This window comes from Ambystoma mexicanum, chromosome 13, assembly GCF_040938575.1.
Source record: "Ambystoma mexicanum isolate Mex_15411 chromosome 13, UKY_AmexF1_1, whole genome shotgun sequence".
Taxonomy (NCBI): Eukaryota; Metazoa; Chordata; class Amphibia; order Caudata; family Ambystomatidae; genus Ambystoma; species Ambystoma mexicanum.
In genome coordinates this window covers 369,225,475-369,236,121 of record NC_090938.1, presented here as the reverse complement: position 1 = coordinate 369,236,121, position 10,647 = coordinate 369,225,475, and positions in this window count along the sequence as shown.

The window sequence follows — 10,647 nt, the reverse complement described above, 5'->3', positions numbered from 1 at the left end:
GTGGTGAGCCGGGCGGCTCACCACTGGGCCAATTACACAAGAGTACGACTTGAGTTGCCAAGGCAACTCAGTCCAGGGTGCCTAATCCCCCTCCCACACATCCTGCTGACCCCAGACAGAGTGGCACCATTTGGAGGGCTTCTGTGGAGAAGCCTGCCAAAAAGTGGAACAAAGGGCTCGACTTGGGTTAGAGTTTCAGAGGCGAACACAAACGCCATTTTAAAACTGAGTCCTGGCAAAAAGACCCAACGTTTAAAATGAATGGGAAAATCCCATAGGAAATATTCCGGTGGAATATTTCGCGTGGTATCCACTGCCACCAGCCAGAACTCGACAAGGGGGCACTGGACAGTGCCCCCTTAGAAAACAGACCCAGGGCAATCGAATTACCCCTACCAGTATTTCCACAATATGATGGTTTGTACTGTTTCTGTTCACAATATGAGACTAGTAAAGCCAATGGTGACTTTACATGCCCTGGGAGACAGTAGTCAGTCCAGGGGTATAGAGTCTATGTTTGGGGGTCACCATGACACCCCTGTGTTACTGCACTGAGGGTTCTGTGCAACACATATACCAAAAACACATGAAGCCCTATGGAGTGAAAGACCCCATAGCCCATAAAACACATTCACAGTCAAAGGACATTCTCAAATCATGCCTAAGAGTGGGAGAAAAAGAGTCTCACTCTTAGCAGGAGAAAAAAATAACCCCCAAAAATCCAGCAAAGCTGCTGGGGGACTCACTAGGTTTGGGAAATTAGCCTTAACAGAGAATTCTCCCTAACACTTAGCAAAGGCAAGGCATCTTAATCGCAGCGCATAGCGCCTACTCACCGCATCAAGGCGCTCCAAAAATGCCCATACTTACCGGCGAAACAGAGATTCGGCCTTGCCGCCACATATTGGACTTCCACGTACCTAGGAAGAAAAAGACATTGTTTAAAAGGCATGCAATAACAGTAATATTCACAGCAATAAGACCTACCTGAAAGACTCAAGACGGGCTGGCATCAGTGAAGCAACTCGATTGCCATTGCCCACCAAGCTCAACGCGCGCCTGCGAAGACAGCAGGACGGAGAACCCGCCAACATCTAAAACAAGGTGAGGAGAAGTCCAGAATGGTCGTAGACCTACAGGGAGGTGGGAAGCTGTTTACCCCGGTTGCCCAGTCCTGAACATAACTTACCTGTATTCCAGGCAGAACTCTTCCGCTGGTCGCATCTGGGCATCGCAAGGAGGGACATCTGAACCCCAACTGCTGGGTGGCGCCCCCGTGGAACCAGGTGAGCGTAACAGAATGCGAAGCCTCCAAAATTAAATCCACCTGGGCGCCATGGAAACCTCAGAATTAGACCAATTGGCCCAACTAATAGGAGAACTGCGCGCCGAGGTTCATTCTGCCCGTCAGGAGACTAATGCTCTCAGAAGAGATTTAATAGTGACTAAGGAGTGCACTGAAGACATTAGCAGACAATACTTGCAATCACAAGCGGGCCAGACCCCCCTACCGGGAAACAACCCAATGATGCAGAATCCTACCCTGCCATCCACTTCTTATACTCCGGTGCAAGTCGTGCTACCAGGAACAGTTCCTTTGGCCTCACCGGAGCGATTTACGGTTGATCCACGGAAATACGCCACATTCATGAATCAATGCCGCCTTCACTTTCTTTGCAAGCCTGGAGCATTTCCAAACGGCCAGGCTCGGGTGGCCTTTGTCTTGTCATACCTGAGCGGTAGCGCAGCAGACTGGTCAGTTCCATTGGTGACACATGATGATCCTCTGCTACATGACTTTGGGGGATTTCAAAGGGAAACGGAGAAACTTTTTGCTCGTCATACCCAAGAACAAGTAGTGGACAATGAACTCCTTTCCCTCCGACACGGTAATCCTGACCTGTTAACGTACATTTCTACTTTGAACAGATTGGTCGCTGAAGCTAGGTGGCCTGAAAACAAAAGAACCACGTTGTTTCATCGGGGTTTACGAGGCAAATTAAAAGATGTTCTAGCTCAAGTAGTGGACCCTCCTCGAGACTGTTCGGAGTTCATAAATTTGGTTGTACAATTAGACCACCGGCTGCAAGACCAAAAAGCAGATCGCTCCAAAATGGATCCACGGGCAGTGTATGTTCGGTCTAGATACAATGTAACTCATGCACAAGAAAACCCTGCTGAGCCCATGCAACTTGGAGGACTGCGACCCCCATTAACAAAACAAGAACGAGATAAAAGAAGGCAACAACAACTGTGTCTGTATTGTGGAAAATCTGGGCACTTCTTGAAGGACTGCCCGGTGAAACCCCCTAGGAAGGTCGTTGGGGCCACTGAAAAAGACCAAGAGAAAGAATATCAATTGGAAAACTACACAGCTCGGCAAACGTAGAGGTCAGTTTGTCGAGTGAGGGAAAGGAGCCACCGACCTCACACTTTGCAATACCAGTGATCTTGATCAATAACCAACGGTCATCCAGAATGCATGCCATAGAAGCTTACATTGACAGTGGGGCAGTCGGGAATTATATTGATCGAGATCTGGCTGCAGAGATGGGACTTCCCTTATGTTCCAAGCCGATTACAGATAAGGTGACTACAGTGGATGGGACTGAAATCACTTCCGGACCGTAACCCAATGCACAGCTGAGATAACAATGTTGTGCCAGGACGGGCATAGGGAACTCATTTCGTTCGACCTCATCAAGGCACCTCAATTTCGGCTTACATTAGGGATGACATGGTTAGTCACTCATAATTCGTCGATTAACTGACGAGCTAGGAAATTAACCTTCCCCAGTGACTGCTCTCCATCCTGTTACTATCAAGAACAGAAGACTGCTTTCAGTAATTCTAGACTCCCGGAACCACAACATCTATCTTAGGTGTAACCAGTACCTTACCTGAGGAATACCGCGATTTCCAGGATGTATTCCAGAAGGACCAAGCCAATACCCTGCCGCCCCACAGGCCCTCCAACTGTCAAATCGACCTTGTTCCTGGTGCCCAATTCCCCTGTGGGAGGATCTATGCTCTGACTGAACCTGAAAATCTTCATCTGAAGTCCTATCTAGACCAGTACCTCGCAAACGGATTTATCCGTCCATCGAAGTCCCCGGCAGCTAGTCCTTTGTTCTTTGTGCTGAAAAAAGAAGGGGATTTAAGGACCTGTATTGATTACCGCGCATTAAAACAGATCACCGTGAAGAACCGTTACCCTTTGCCAATTATTCCGGAAATGCTGGACCAGGTCAAGGACGGTCAAATTTACACCAAATTGGATCTTCGGGGAGCGTATTACCTGGTTCAGGTCAGAAGCAGCGACGAATGGAAAACCGCTTTCCGTACTAAATATGGGTTATTCGAATATCAAGTCATGCCCTTTGGGTTATGCAACGCATCGGCAGCATTCCAATACTTCATGAATGACGTCTATAGAGAGTTAAATGATGTCTGCGCCCTAGTGTACATAGATGATACCCTGGTGTTCTCAACTTCTAAACAAGACCATATCAAGCATGTCTGTTCAGTCCTCGCCAAGCTCAGCGAACATCGTTTATTTGCCAAGCTGGAAAAGTGCTTTTTTCATGTAACCAAAGTGGAGTTCCTAGGCTTCATCCTTACTACCGGAGGCATCAGGATGGACCTGCACAAGGTCGACGCCGTTCTGAAATGGCCATCACCGACGTCAATAAAGGGAGTACAAAGTATGTTAGGCTTTGCAAACTTTTATTGTCGGTTCATACCAGACTTCTCCCAAATCGTACACCCAATCACCGTGTTGTTACGAAAAAATAACAAGAAATTCACCTGACCGAAGACGCAGAAAAAGCCTTTCAGGAACTAAAGGAAAGATTCACCTCAGCACCCATCTTACGACATCTACGTCCTGACCTCCCATATATCGTAGAGACGGACGCTTCCAGTATAGCAATGGGAGCTGTCCTCTCACAAAGAGATCCCGAAACTGGCCAGCTACATCCAGTGGCCTTCTGGTCAAAGAAGTTTTCACCTCCAGAAATTAACTACGCCATCACGAACAAAGAACTCTTGGCAATCAAATCCCCCTTCAAAGCCTGGGGACACTACCTTCTGGGAGCCAGACACACCATTACAGTTATTACTGACCATGGAAACCTGCAGTATCTTAAAACAGCAAAGGCCCAATCTTCACGCCAGCTGCGATGGGCTCTCTTCTTGGCTGAATATGATTTTGTCATAACATTTCGACCAGGCGTCAAGAATGGAAAGGCTGATGCACTTTCTCGTACTGGAACTGATGACTTGGTTTTTACAGCCCCAGATCCAGTCCTCATCATACCTGAAGACAAACTTGTAGGCCTGACTACAGCCTTAACACACATGGAGCTGAAAAAGGAAATTTAACAAATCATGAATCTGGATGCCCTCCTTGCATGGCAAGCGCAAGGAGAAAAATATTCCATCCAAGACCGCTTACCCCTTTTTAAGGGCCGCCTATACATACCCACCAAGGACCTACAACAGCAAGTCATTTCACGATTCCCTAATCGAAGGGCACCCTGGAATCACCAAGACCTTAGCCAAGGTTAAACAGAACTTTTGGTGGCCTACCTGGCGGAGAGATATAATCCAATACATTCATTCTTGTGGAATCTGCGCACAAAACAAATTGCAAAAACAAACCATCTGGTCTTTTGAAACCTTTGGACATTCCTCCAGGGCCATGGCACACCCTTTCCCTCGACTTCATCACGGATCTGCCTACCAGTCAAGGATTTAACACCATTCTTGTAGTCGTAGACCTATTCTCGAATATGGCCCACTTTATTCCACTCAAAGGCCTTCCATATGCATCCACTCTAGCCAAGGTATTTCTGGACAATATTGTTAAACTACATAGATTCCCATCAGTCCTGATCTCTGATCGAGGTAGTCAGTTAATTTCCAACTTTTGGAGAAAGAGTTGTGCAAGGGCGCAAATTGACGTCCGGTTATCCACTAGCCACCACCCCCAAACTGACGGTCAGACCGAAAGGACCAACCAGACCCTTGAGCAATACTTACGGTGTATGTTGCATCACGAGCTGAGAGACTGGAAGGATTTACGATGGATAGCTGAGTACGCATATAACAACTCCTTGCATTCCAGTACTGGGCAAACACCTTTTTATACTTTATATGGTAGACACCCGCGTACCTCAGAATTGGATCTCTCAACCAAATTGGAAATGCCTGCAGTTAAGACCCTTCACACCAGCATCACTCAGACTTTCAAAAAGGCCAGAGAACATCTGATTCATGTCAAAGCCAAGCAAAAACAATTCGCCGACCAACACAGGACGAAGGCCCCCGATTATCAAGTAGGAGACAAGGTTTGGCTAGCCACCAAGTTTATACCCATAAAAGGAACCCGTACCTTTCAACCCAGTTATTTGGGACCCTACACCATCAAGACGATTATCAATCCAGTGGCCGTCAAGTTAGATTTACCATCCAATCTACGCATCCATCCGGTATTTCATGTGTCCCTTTTAAAAACAATGCAACCTGGTACACGGATTGAAGCAGCTTCGAAACCCTTTCTTGTTGACGGAGAACTTGAATTCGAAGTTAAAGGCATACTGGATTCTAAGTACTCAAGGGGGAGACTATACTATCTAATAGATTGGAAAGGTTTTGGACCCTAAGGCAGATCCTGGGAACCCTGTGAAAATGTTCACGCACCACGTCTGATCAAAAGCTACCATCGAAACTTCCCAACTAAGCCTGGGCCAGACAGAAGGAACACCTTCAGAGGGGCCTTGCGGGGTGAGGGGGAGTGCTGTCACGACCCACACTCTGAAGACCCCCTGGCCAACCTATGGGCCAGGGAGAGTCTTGATTCCAGCCCCAACTAAACCCAAGAAATTGCAGCATAGTCCTTCTTGGGGCCAGTCCTGGCGCCTTTGGGGCCAGTCCTGGCGCCTTTGGCGCCGGGCTCATGTTTAAATATGGACTTGTGCTTGGGAACTACTTTTCATTAATGCCAGTCATGTGGAGGCATCCTTATAACCTGGCTCCTTGAAACCAGGCTTGCAGTGTAGTGTTTTTGGGTGTGGTACCATGGGGACTATTTTACCTCGACTTCTTTCTTGAAGCTATTTAAACCACACCTGAATAGACTGACACGCTTCGCGTTAGTTTGCATTACTGCAACGTAAGGCTCACCGTGTTCAGCTTCAGCCACAAACCTCGTAAGGACAGCACCTGCAAAGGAAAGGAGAAGACATTGTGAAAAAAAGGCAGCAGCTTACCTGAACTTCATCGCCAGCGGTCCGCAGCTCTTCCGACCATCATCCTGGAACCAGCGCTCCTCCGGATCGACGGACCTGAAAAAGAGAAGAAAACAAGGCATTAGACATTGTACAATTAACGAACTGTGCCGAAAGGCTTACCTCGCTGGCCGCTCCTCAATCAGCATCACGACAGAAATTCCATTCTCCGGCCGAGTACCGCGACCTGTGGAGAGGAAAAGATAAAAGGTTAGCAAAGGCAAGGCATCTTAATCGCAGCGCATAGCGCCTACTCACCACATCAAGGTGCTCCAAAAACGCCCATACTTACCGGCGAAACACAGATTCCCCCTTGCCACATATTGGACTTCCGCGTACCTAGGAAGAAAAAGACATTGTTTAAAAGGCATGCAAGAACAGTAATATTCACAGCGATAAGACCTACCAGAAAGACTCAAGACGGGCTGGCATCAGTGAAGCAACTCGATCGTCATTGCCCACCAAGCTCAACGCGCCCCTGCCAAGACAGCAGGACGGAGAACCCGCCAAAATCTAAAACAAGGTGAGGAGAAGTCCAGAATGGTCGCAGACCTACAGGGAGGTGGGAGGCTGTTTACCCCGGTTGCCCAGTCCTGAACATAGTTTACCTGTATTCCCGGCAGAACTCTTCCGCTGGTCGCATCTGGGCATCGCAAGGAGGGACATCTGAACCCAAACTGCTGGGTGGCGCCCCTGTCGAACCAGGTGAGCGTAACACTCATTCCATGAGCTAGTACCTCATACCTGGCTGAATATATATCCTATACTCACCAACTTGCACTTAACACTTCCAATCTCTCCTCAACCTAACTACCCCCTGTCCACCCTGTGCCACATCATGTTCTATTCCTTCACCCTCCTTGCTCCTCATCAATGGAACTCATTGCACCAAGAATATTAAGGACATCCCAACAGTGACAGACCTCAGTAACACACTTAAGAATCACATTGGGGATCATGTTCAAGTGAGCCATAATGTCAATGGAAGGCGTAAAATCCTTATGTGAGGATTTTATGCCTTCTGTTGATGCCATGGCTCATTTTTATTTATTTGTATGGTCTGAGAGGAGGGGAGTAACACAACTTGCTTTTCCGCCACTTCTATCTTCCACTCCTGCATACAAATGCTCCATCATTTGCGCTAGTATTGATTTTCATGCCGGTGCAAATGCTGGAGATCCCTATGGGGACCGCCAGCTTTATGCACTAACATAAAGGAGGCAGACCAGGGACGTCATTTAGGGGTCACCAGAGGTCACAACTGCGACCTCTGTGGTCTCCCTTGCGACCATGTGGCTCTTTAGTTATGGAGTGGCTGGCTTTCTTTTTCAGGCCCCTTAAAAAAAAAAAGAAGAAAAATAAGAACAGGAGTGCCACAAGTCTAACACTTTCAGCACTGATCCTGAATAAGTAAGAATAGGAACACCGAATAATGTGTCTTTCTGGAATTCTATACAATAATTGCTGGACTCATTAAAGGTTTACTTCAGGCACACTTCAGGGGGTGAGTCACTGATTTAGTCTGTTCTTAAACGCCTCAACTCAGCCTTTCATTATTCTGAGGTCGATAAATGAGTACCAACACAGGTTGGGTGATATTGGGTGTATATTATTTCTATATAAAGCGCTTAAGTGTAAGTGCTATATAATAACACGTCATTATCATTTGGTCATGGACGTCTGCTTGCATTCACAGTAATTTGGTAATATGGGCCTATACACACTGATCTTAACGATACATATGGCGATCCATTCTTGTATGAAATGTACATCACATTATAGTGATATCGTAATCATATTTTTCATAGTGTACAATGCTATGTGATGCCACTTCCTGTTTTGTCAACAGGTAAAAGGCCATGTTCCATCGCTTCCCGCGATATCACTTTGGGGTGGGGTCAAATGACATAACTTCCGGTGATGTTATCAGGGGTCAAGGGTTGTGTGATGTCACTTGTGCTATCCCTGTCAATTTGGTGAAATTACGTCCCTGAGGCAGACCATATAGGGATCCATTGCACACGCTTCCTGCCATGCTCGCATGTACAATTGAAATGAAACCCTCCCCGACATTCATGCTTCCATGCCGGGGAGGGTTTAATTTCAAATCAGGAACACTGCTTACTATGCGCGCATGGTAAGTAGTATTCCCAGTTGAAATGAAACCCTCCCTGACATGCTCTCATGTCGGGGAAGGTTTCATTTCAATTGTGAGTACTGCTTGCCATGCGAGCATGCCAAGCAGCACTCACAATGGAAAGTAAACCTTAACTGGCATGCCAGCAGGCCAAGCAGAGTTTACTCACTTTGCACTGTGGAGTGCAAATGTAAAGGGCACAAGGCAGCTTATAAGCTTGTACAGTGTTAGGGACCTGGCTACGCCTGAGTGCAAACGTACCAGGTCCCCGCCGTCTAATTACGCTCAGGAGCAACATGAGTTCCATTGTCTTGCATGAGGAAGCACCAGACTCTTAAAGTGTTATTACCCTCAAACACCATCATCACTAGATTGCATATTTGTACGAGGTGCAAATACAATATGTTTAATGCATTGTACTGTCACTATCTGCTGTTTTCAGCTGCTTCACCAGCCACTTTAATGCATTCACTTTTATAAAGCATCCGGCAATGGAAAACTCCTGACATCCATATGCCCTTTGCACAGTCCGTCTGCGGGAAGAACTTATCATATTCAAAACATAATTACTGTATCTCCAGTTATTCTATCAACAGAAATACATTGAACAAAATGAAAGCTGTAAGAAACCATGCCTTGTGCATTATCCGCACACTTGAGAAAGGGGGATCCATTTCATTGGCCTGTAATAAGTTAGCATGTCTCACTGTGGAAGGGATAAATCAGATTCAAATGCTTCTTTAGATGTGGAAAATGTTTAACTCAGTGACCACAGCACACCTGTCAGATATGATGAAACCATATACTCCATATCAGGTGCTATGCTCGAGCAATGATGAGAAATTAAGCGAGCACAGTTATTCCAAGGAGTGCATGAAAAAAACGTTCGCTTTATGTATATTTATGGAAAACTGCCTGCAAGCCTCAAGATCGATCTTCCATGCCACATGTTGGTTGTACGTGTTCTTAACAAGGTCACTTTCCTCCTTTGCACATTACTTGGCTATTTTTTCCTGTAGTCATTTTCTCTGATTTTTTGTTTAAATAGAGGTTTCCCCCAACCTCTATCTAACCTACCCACGCCACCTCACCCTGCCACACCCCACCCCCATTCCCCTGCCCCCAAACGCACAACATATGTATATAAAACAAAATAGATGTAAAGGACAACTGGGGGGGAAAAAACGAGTAATATGCAAACGAGGAAAATTACCTTGTTAAAACACGGAATGGGTACATTTTAAGAGCTGGTTGATGCACCATCTGTGACATATTTGTCAGTAGGTAAGCCATCTCTCATACATGGGTGAAAACTAACTCAACAACCGAATACTGGTGTCCTTGTTTCAATGTACTGGTTGGATTTTGCTTAATACTGCTTTGTACTTTTTTGCTTTTCCTTTCTTAAAGCATTGTTAGATTTGGCAGTTATTTTTACTTTTTATGTAACAGAGCATAGAAAGAGGGGAGGGGAGGTAAGGCAAACGTTTTTTTTTCTATTCCCTTGGGAAAGCATTTTTGTATTGGACTTTTTGAAGCCAAGTTTCAATTGCATTTGCTAGTAGCTCAAAGTTGTCTCTCAGTGATCAAACTAAAGTAAGTTGTGTGACTGATAACTTGCACTGTAATATCATATCTGGACTGAGCGAATAACATAAGTGAACTGAAATTACAATTGAAACCCCTATTGTATTGTTCAAATGTAGAAGGTCAGATGTACACCCAGTGCTGGTGATGAGGACAGGTAGTGAGATGAATGAATTAAGTGGGGTGGAAATGATTTAAGTATGAAGCACTAGAAGTCTGTAACCTAATGCTGAACAGATGAGGCAGTCAATATAACAGCCATGCCGGTATTGTGGAGAAAAAGCCAGCACGTTCAATCTGAATCACTGTGGCAGTGGGACAATGTGAGTTATATTCTGGGTTTATTTTAAAACTATATGTTGAGGAGAGTTAACACTCACCGACAACTATTCTTCATTGATTAGAAAAGTGGTGACAATCCCCCCTGTATTACAGGTGTTTGAATGCTATTAAAATACAACACTGTTACCTGTTACTGCTGATTGGAGTTATTGGATTAAGTACAGGGAACAACCATATTTACAGAGCAGAATGTGTGTGGGACTTACAAGTCAGCAATAATCAAGCAACACGACGAATGCGAGGCATATCTTGAGAAGATTTTGCATTAAAAGTACAGAGTTGTGCTTTTTG